This window comes from Salvelinus fontinalis, chromosome 41, assembly GCF_029448725.1.
Source record: "Salvelinus fontinalis isolate EN_2023a chromosome 41, ASM2944872v1, whole genome shotgun sequence".
In the NCBI taxonomy this organism is placed as follows: domain Eukaryota; kingdom Metazoa; phylum Chordata; class Actinopteri; order Salmoniformes; family Salmonidae; genus Salvelinus; species Salvelinus fontinalis.
In genome coordinates, this window is record NC_074705.1 from 8668906 (window position 1) to 8678905 (window position 10000).

Genomic DNA, 10000 nt, shown 5'->3' on the forward strand with positions numbered 1-10000 from the left:
TACGAATTTTTTATTTTTGTTCGTACTCCATTGATAAAAAAACAGGTTAGCAGAGGATGGTTTCAATCCATTGACCTCTGTGTTATGGGCCCAGCACGCTTCCGCTTCGCCACTCTGCTTCCAACCACGCCAGATGGGACTTGAACCCACAATCCCTGGCTTAGGAGGCCAGTGCCTTATCCATTAGGCCACTGGGGCACTGTGTTCTCAGTGTGACCTATATGAACTGATAGAAGAGGTAAAAAAATATATATTGGAAGGCACTGACAAATGCCAAAGAAATTACGAATTTTTTATTTTGGTTCGTACTCCATTACTAAAAAAACAGGTAAGCAGAGAATGGTTTTGATCCATCGACCTCTGGGTTATGGGCCCAGCACGCTACCGCTGCGCCACTCTGCTTCCAACCACACAAAATTGGACCCACGATCCCTGACTTAGGAGTACAGTATCTTATCCATTAGGCCACTGGGGCACTGTGTTCTCAGTATGACCTATACGAACTGATAGAAGAGGTAAAAAAATATATAATGGCAGGCACTGACAAATGCCCATGAAATTACGAATTTTTTTTTTTTGTTCGTACTCCATTGCTAAAAAAAACAGGTTAGCAGAGGATGGTTTCGATCCATCGACCTCTGGGTTATGGGCCCAGCACGCTTCTGCTGCGCCACTCTGCTTCCAACCACCCAAGATTGGACCCACGATCCTTGACTTAGGAGTACAGTATCTTATCCATTAGGCCACTGGGGCACTGTGTTCTCAGTATGACCTATACGAACTGATAGAAGAGGTAAAAAAATATATAATGGCAGGCACTGACAAATGCCCATGAAATTACGAATTTTTTTATTTTGTTCGTACTCCATTGATAAAAAAACAGGTTAGCAGAGGATGGTTTGAATCAATTGACCTCTGTGTTATAGGCCCAGCACACTTCCGCTTCGCCACTCTGCTTCCAACCACCCCAGATGGGACTTGAACCCACAATCCCTGGCTTAGGAGGCCAGTGCCTTATCCATTAGGCCACTGGGGCACTGTGTTCTCAGTGTGACCTATATGAACTGATAGAAGAGGTAAAAAAATATATAATGGCAGGCACTGACAAATGCCCATGAAATTACGATTTTTTTTATTTTTGTTCGTACTCCATTGCTAAAAAAAACAGGTTAGCAGAGGATGGTTTCGATCCATCGACCTCTGGGTTATGGGCCCAGCACGCTTCTGCTGCGCCACTCTGCTTCCAACCACACAAAATTGGACCCACGATCCTTGACTTAGGAGTACAGTATCTTATCCATTAGGCCACTGGGGCACTGTGTTCTCAGTATGACCTATACGAACTGATAGAAGAGGTAAAAAAAAATATAATGGCAGGCACTGACAAATGCCCATGAAATTACGATTTTTTTTATTTTTGTTCGTACTCCATTGATAAAAAAACAGGTTAGCAGAGGATGGTTTCAATCCATCGACCTCTGTGTTATGGGCCCAGCACGCTTCCGCTGCGCAACTCTGCTTCCAACCACACAAAATTGGACCCACGATCCCTGACTTAGGAGTACAGTATCTTATCCATTAGGCCACTGGGGCACTGTGTTCTCAGTATGACCTATACGAACTGATAGAAGAGGTAAAAAAATATATAATGGCAGGCACTGACAAATGCCCATGAAATTACGAATTTTTTATTTTTGTTCGTACTCCATTGATAAAAAAACAGGTTAGCAGAGGATGGTTTCAATCCATTGACCTCTGTGTTATGGGCCCAGCACGCTTCCGCTTCGCCACTCTGCTTCCAACCACCCCAGATGGGACTTGAACCCACAATCCCTGGCTTAGGAGGCCAGTGCCTTATCCATTAGGCCACTGGGGCACTGTGTTCTCAGTGTGACCTATATGAACTGATAGAAGAGGTAAAAAAATATATAATGGCAGGCACTGACAAATGCCCATGAAATTACGATTTTTTTTATTTTTGTTCGTACTCCATTGCTAAAAAAAACAGGTTAGCAGAGGATGGTTTCGATCCATCGACCTCTGGGTTATGGGCCCAGCACGCTTCCGCTGCTCAACTCTGCATCAAACCACACAAAATTGGACCCACAATCCCTGGTTTAGGAGGCCAGTGCCTTATCCATTAGGCCACTGGGGCACTGTGTTCTCAGTATGACCTATACGAACTGATAGAAGAGGTAAAAAAATATATAATGGCAGGCACTGACAAATGCCCATGAAATTACTAATTTTTTATTTTTGTTCGTACTCCATTGCTAAAATAACAGGTTAGCAGAGGATGGTTTCAATCCATCGACCTCTGTGTTATGGGCCCAGCACGCTTCCGCTGCGCAACTCTGCTTCCAACCACACAAAATTGGACCCACGATCCTTGACTTAGGAGTACAGTATCTTATCCATTATGCCACTGGGGCACTGTGTTCTCAGTATGACCTATACGAACTGATAGAAGAGGTAAAAAAATATATATTGGCAGGCACTGACAAATGCCCATGAAATTACAAATTTTTTATTTTTGTTCGTACTCCATTGCTAAAATAACAGGTTAGCAGAGGATGGTTTCAATCCATCGACCTCTGTGTTATGGGCCCAGCACGCTTCCGCTGCGCAACTCTGCTTCCAACCACACAAAATTGGACCCACGATCCCTGACTTAGGAGTACAGTATCTTATCCATTAGGCCACTGGGGCACTGTGTTCTCAGTATGACCTATACGAACTGATAGAAGAGGTAAAAAAATATATAATGGCAGGCACTGACAAATGCCCATGAAATTACGATTTTTTTTTATTTTTGTTCGTACTCCATTGCTAAAAAAAACAGGTTAGCAGAGGATGGTTTCGATCCATTGACCTCTGGGTTATGGGCCCAGCACGCTTCCGCTGCGCCACTCTGCTTCCAACCACACAAAATTGGACCCACGATCCCTGACTTAGGAGTACAGTATCTTATCCATTAGGCCACTGGGGCACTGTGTTCTCAGTATGACCTATACGAACTGATAGAAGAGGTAAAAAAATATATATTGGAAGGCACTGACAAATGCCAAAGAAATTACGAATTTTTTATTTTTGTTCGTACTCCATTACTAAAAAAACAGGTAAGCAGAGAATGGTTTTGATCCATCGACCTCTGGGTTATGGGCCCAGCACGCTTCCGCTGCGCCACTCTGCTTCCAACCACACAAAATTGGACCCACGATCCCTGACTTAGGAGTACAGTATCTTATCCATTAGGCCACTGGGGCACTGTATTCTCAGTATGACCTATACGAACTGATAGAAGAGGTAAAAAAATATATAATGGCAGGCACTGACAAATGCCCATGAAATTACAATTTTTTTTTATTTTTGTTCGTACTCCATTGCTAAAAAAAACAGGTTAGCAGAGGATGGTTTCGATCCATCGACCTCTGGGTTATGGGCGCAGCACGCTTCCGCTGCGCCACTCTGCTTCCAACCACACAAAATTGGACCCACGATCCCTGACTTAGGAGTACAATATCTTATCCATTAGGCCACTGGGGCACTGTGTTCTCAGTATGACCTATACGAACTGATAGAAGAGGTAAAAAAATATATATTGGAAGGCACTGACAAATGCCAAAGAAATTACGATTTTTTTATTTTTGTTCGTACTCCATTACTAAAAAAACAGGTTAGCAGAGAATGGTTTTGATCCATCGACCTCTGGGTTATGGGCCCAGCACGCTTCCGCTGCGCCACTCTGCTTCCAACCACACAAAATTGGACCCACGATCCCTGACTTAGGAGTACAGTATCTTATCCATTAGGCCACTGGGTCACTGTGTTCTCAGTATGACCTATACAAACTGATAGAAGAGGTAAAAAAATATATAATGGCAGGCACTGACAAATGCCCATGAATTTACGAATTTTATATTTTTGTTCGTACTCCATTGCTAAAAAAAAACAGGTTAGCAGAGGATGGTTTCGATCCATCGACCTCTGAGTTATGGGCCCAGCACGCTTCCGCTGCGCCACTCTGCTTCCAACCACCCCAGATGGGACTTGAACCCACAATCCCTGGCTTAGGTGGCCAGTGCCTTATCCATTAGGAAATTACGATTTTTTTTATTTTTGTTCGTACTCCATTGCTAAAAAAACAGGTTAGCAGAGGATGGTTTCGATCCATCGACCTCTGGGTTATGGGCCCAGCACACTTCCGCTGCGCCACTCTGCTTCCAACCACACAAAATTGGACCCACGATCCTTGACTTAGGAGTACAGTATCTTATCCATTAGGCCACTGGGGCACTGTGTTCTCAGTATGACCTATACGAACTGATAGAAGAGGTAAAAATATATATAATGGCAGGCACTGACAAATGCCCATGAAATTACGATTTTTTTTATTTTTGTTCGTACTCCATTGATAAAAAAACAGGTTAGCAGAGGATGGTTTCAATCCATCGACCTCTGTGTTATGGGCCCAGCACGCTTCCGCTGCGCAACTCTGCTTCCAACCACACAAAATTGGACCCACGATCCCTGACTTAGGAGTACAGTATCTTATCCATTAGGCCACTGGGGCACTGTGTTCTCAGTATGACCTATACGAACTGATAGAAGAGGTAAAAAAATATATAATGGCAGGCACTGACAAATGCCCATGAAATTACGATTTTTTTTTTTTTGTTCGTACTCCATTGCTAAAAAAAACAGGTTAGCAGAGGATGGTTTCGATCCATCGACCTCTGGGTTATGGGCCCAGCACGCTTCTGCTGCGCCACTCTGCTTCCAACCACACAAAATTGGACCCACGATCCTTGACTTAGGAGTACAGTATCTTATCCATTAGGCCACTGGGGCACTGTGTTCTCAGTATGACCTATACGAACTGATAGAAGAGGTAAAAAAATATATAATGGCAGGCACTGACAAATGCCCATGAAATTACGAATTTTTTTATTTTGTTCGTACTCCATTGATAAAAAAACAGGTTAGCAGAGGATGGTTTCAATCCATTGACCTCTGTGTTATAGGCCCAGCACGCTTCCGCTTCGCCACTCTGCTTCCAACCACCCCAGATGGGACTTGAACCCACAATCCCTGGCTTAGGAGGCCAGTGCCTTATCCATTAGGCCACTGGGGCACTGTGTTCTCAGTGTGACCTATATGAACTGATAGAAGAGGAAAAAAAATATATAATGGCAGGCACTGACAAATGCCCATGAAATTACGATTTTTTTTATTTTTGTTCGTACTCCATTGCTAAAAAAAACAGGTTAGCAGAGGATGGTTTCGATCCATCGACCTCTGGGTTATGGGCCCAGCACGCTTCTGCTGCGCCACTCTGCTTCCAACCACACAAAATTGGACCCACGATCCTTGACTTAGGAGTACAGTATCTTATCCATTAGGCCACTGGGGCACTGTGTTCTCAGTATGACCTATACGAACTGATAGAAGAGGTAAAAAAATATATAATGGCAGGCACTGACAAATGCCCATGAAATTACGATTTTTTTTATTTTTGTTCGTACTCCATTGATAAAAAAACAGGTTAGCAGAGGATGGTTTCAATCCATTGACCTCTGTGTTATAGGCCCAGCACGCTTCCGCTTCGCCACTCTGCTTCCAACCACCCCAGATGGGACTTGAACCCACAATCCCTGGCTTAGGAGGCCAGTGCCTTATCCATTAGGCCACTGGGGCACTGTGTTCTCAGTGTGACCTATATGAACTGATAGAAGAGGTAAAAAAATATATAATGGCAGGCACTGACAAATGCCCATGAAATTACGATTTTTTTTATTTTTGTTCGTACTCCATTGCTAAAAAAAACAGGTTAGCAGAGGATGGTTTCGATCCATCGACCTCTGGGTTATGGGCCCAGCACGCTTCTGCTGCGCCACTCTGCTTCCAACCACACAAAATTGGACCCACGATCCTTGACTTAGGAGTACAGTATCTTATCCATTAGGCCACTGGGGCACTGTGTTCTCAGTATGACCTATACGAACTGATAGAAGAGGTAAAAAAATATATAATGGCAGGCACTGACAAATGCCCATGAAATTACGATTTTTTTTATTTTTGTTCGTACTCCATTGCTAAAAAAAACAGGTTAGCAGAGGATGGTTTCGATCCATTGACCTCTGGGTTATGGGCCCAGCACGCTTCCGCTGCGCCACTCTGCTTCCAACCACACAAAATTGGACCCACGATCCCTGACTTAGGAGTACAGTATCTTATCCATTAGGCCACTGGGGCACTGTGTTCTCAGTATGACCTATACGAACTGATAGAAGAGGTAAAAAAATATATATTGGAAGGCACTGACAAATGCCAAAGAAATTACGAATTTTTTATTTTTGTTCGTACTCCATTACTAAAAAAACAGGTAAGCAGAGAATGGTTTTGATCCATCGACCTCTGGGTTATGGGCCCAGCACGCTTCCGCTGCGCCACTCTGCTTCCAACCACACAAAATTGGACCCACGATCCCTGACTTAGGAGTACAGTATCTTATCCATTAGGCCACTGGGGCACTGTATTCTCAGTATGACCTATACGAACTGATAGAAGAGGTAAAAAAATATATAATGGCAGGCACTGACAAATGCCCATGAAATTACGATTTTTTTTTATTTTTGTTCGTACTCCATTGCTAAAAAAAACAGGTTAGCAGAGGATGGTTTCGATCCATCGACCTCTGGGTTATGGGCGCAGCACGCTTCCGCTGCGCCACTCTGCTTCCAACCACACAAAATTGGACCCACGATCCCTGACTTAGGAGTACAATATCTTATCCATTAGGCCACTGGGGCACTGTGTTCTCAGTATGACCTATACGAACTGATAGAAGAGGTAAAAAAATATATATTGGAAGGCACTGACAAATGCCAAAGAAATTACGATTTTTTTATTTTTGTTCGTACTCCATTACTAAAAAAACAGGTTAGCAGAGAATGGTTTTGATCCATCGACCTCTGGGTTATGGGCCCAGCACGCTTCCGCTGCGCCACTCTGCTTCCAACCACACAAAATTGGACCCACGATCCCTGACTTAGGAGTACAGTATCTTATCCATTAGGCCACTGGGTCACTGTGTTCTCAGTATGACCTATACAAACTGATAGAAGAGGTAAAAAAATATATAATGGCAGGCACTGACAAATGCCCATGAATTTACGAATTTTATATTTTTGTTCGTACTCCATTGCTAAAAAAAAACAGGTTAGCAGAGGATGGTTTCGATCCATCGACCTCTGAGTTATGGGCCCAGCACGCTTCCGCTGCGCCACTCTGCTTCCAACCACCCCAGATGGGACTTGAACCCACAATCCCTGGCTTAGGTGGCCAGTGCCTTATCCATTAGGAAATTACGATTTTTTTTATTTTTGTTCGTACTCCATTGCTAAAAAAACAGGTTAGCAGAGGATGGTTTCGATCCATCGACCTCTGGGTTATGGGCCCAGCACACTTCCGCTGCGCCACTCTGCTTCCAACCACACAAAATTGGACCCACGATCCTTGACTTAGGAGTACAGTATCTTATCCATTAGGCCACTGGGGCACTGTGTTCTCAGTATGACCTATACGAACTGATAGAAGAGGTAAAAATATATATAATGGCAGGCACTGACAAATGCCCATGAAATTACGATTTTTTTTATTTTTGTTCGTACTCCATTGATAAAAAAACAGGTTAGCAGAGGATGGTTTCAATCCATCGACCTCTGTGTTATGGGCCCAGCACGCTTCCGCTGCGCAACTCTGCTTCCAACCACACAAAATTGGACCCACGATCCCTGACTTAGGAGTACAGTATCTTATCCATTAGGCCACTGGGGCACTGTGTTCTCAGTATGACCTATACGAACTGATAGAAGAGGTAAAAAAATATATAATGGCAGGCACTGACAAATGCCCATGAAATTACGAATTTTTTTTTTTTGTTCGTACTCCATTGCTAAAAAAAACAGGTTAGCAGAGGATGGTTTCGATCCATTGACCTCTGGGTTATGGGCCCAGCACGCTTCCGCTGCGCCACTCTGCTTCCAACCACACAAAATTGGACCCACGATCCCTGACTTAGGAGTACAGTATCTTATCCATTAGGCCACTGGGGCACTGTGTTCTCAGTATGACCTATACGAACTGATAGAAGAGGTAAAAAAATATATATTGGAAGGCACTGACAAATGCCAAAGAAATTACGAATTTTTTATTTTTGTTCGTACTCCATTACTAAAAAAACAGGTAAGCAGAGAATGGTTTTGATCCATCGACCTCTGGGTTATGGGCCCAGCACGCTTCCGCTGCGCCACTCTGCTTCCAACCACACAAAATTGGACCCACGATCCCTGACTTAGGAGTACAGTATCTTATCCATTAGGCCACTGGGGCACTGTATTCTCAGTATGACCTATACGAACTGATAGAAGAGGTAAAAAAATATATAATGGCAGGCACTGACAAATGCCCATGAAATTACGATTTTTTTTTATTTTTGTTCGTACTCCATTGCTAAAAAAAACAGGTTAGCAGAGGATGGTTTCGATCCATCGACCTCTGGGTTATGGGCGCAGCACGCTTCCGCTGCGCCACTCTGCTTCCAACCACACAAAATTGGACCCACGATCCCTGACTTAGGAGTACAATATCTTATCCATTAGGCCACTGGGGCACTGTGTTCTCAGTATGACCTATACGAACTGATAGAAGAGGTAAAAAAATATATATTGGAAGGCACTGACAAATGCCAAAGAAATTACGATTTTTTTATTTTTGTTCGTACTCCATTACTAAAAAAACAGGTTAGCAGAGAATGGTTTTGATCCATCGACCTCTGGGTTATGGGCCCAGCACGCTTCCGCTGCGCCACTCTGCTTCCAACCACACAAAATTGGACCCACGATCCCTGACTTAGGAGTACAGTATCTTATCCATTAGGCCACTGGGTCACTGTGTTCTCAGTATGACCTATACAAACTGATAGAAGAGGTAAAAAAATATATAATGGCAGGCACTGACAAATGCCCATGAATTTACGAATTTTATATTTTTGTTCGTACTCCATTGCTAAAAAAAAACAGGTTAGCAGAGGATGGTTTCGATCCATCGACCTCTGAGTTATGGGCCCAGCACGCTTCCGCTGCGCCACTCTGCTTCCAACCACCCCAGATGGGACTTGAACCCACAATCCCTGGCTTAGGTGGCCAGTGCCTTATCCATTAGGAAATTACGATTTTTTTTATTTTTGTTCGTACTCCATTGCTAAAAAAACAGGTTAGCAGAGGATGGTTTCGATCCATCGACCTCTGGGTTATGGGCCCAGCACACTTCCGCTGCGCCACTCTGCTTCCAACCACACAAAATTGGACCCACGATCCTTGACTTAGGAGTACAGTATCTTATCCATTAGGCCACTGGGGCACTGTGTTCTCAGTATGACCTATACGAACTGATAGAAGAGGTAAAAATATATATAATGGCAGGCACTGACAAATGCCCATGAAATTACGATTTTTTTTATTTTTGTTCGTACTCCATTGATAAAAAAACAGGTTAGCAGAGGATGGTTTCAATCCATCGACCTCTGTGTTATGGGCCCAGCACGCTTCCGCTGCGCAACTCTGCTTCCAACCACACAAAATTGGACCCACGATCCCTGACTTAGGAGTACAGTATCTTATCCATTAGGCCACTGGGGCACTGTGTTCTCAGTATGACCTATACGAACTGATAGAAGAGGTAAAAAAATATATAATGGCAGGCACTGACAAATGCCCATGAAATTACGAATTTTTTTTTTTTGTTCGTACTCCATTGCTAAAAAAAACAGGTTAGCAGAGGATGGTTTCGATCCATCGACCTCTGGGTTATGGGCCCAGCACGCTTCTGCTGCGCCACTCTGCTTCCAACCACACAAAATTGGACCCACGATCCTTGACTTAGGAGTACAGTATCTTATCCATTAGGCCACTGGGGCACTGTGTTCTCAGTATGACCT

General features: G+C 43.7%; 4 non-coding genes across 4 annotated transcripts; all 4 read right to left on the minus strand.

Annotated features, from left to right (window-relative positions):
* Positions 1-963: 963 nt before the first annotated feature.
* On the minus strand, positions 964-1036 carry trnar-ccu (transfer RNA arginine (anticodon CCU)). Its single transcript has one exon. It is a non-coding gene; the product is annotated as a tRNA-Arg (tRNA).
* A 767-nt stretch (positions 1037-1803) lies between these two features.
* Positions 1804-1876, minus strand: trnar-ccu (transfer RNA arginine (anticodon CCU)). Its single transcript has one exon. It is a non-coding gene; the product is annotated as a tRNA-Arg (tRNA).
* A 3185-nt stretch (positions 1877-5061) lies between these two features.
* trnar-ccu (transfer RNA arginine (anticodon CCU)) lies at positions 5062-5134 on the minus strand. The gene has a single exon. It is a non-coding gene; the product is annotated as a tRNA-Arg (tRNA).
* A 490-nt stretch (positions 5135-5624) lies between these two features.
* trnar-ccu (transfer RNA arginine (anticodon CCU)) lies at positions 5625-5697 on the minus strand. The gene has a single exon. It is a non-coding gene; the product is annotated as a tRNA-Arg (tRNA).
* Between the last annotated feature and the right edge of the window lie 4303 nt (positions 5698-10000).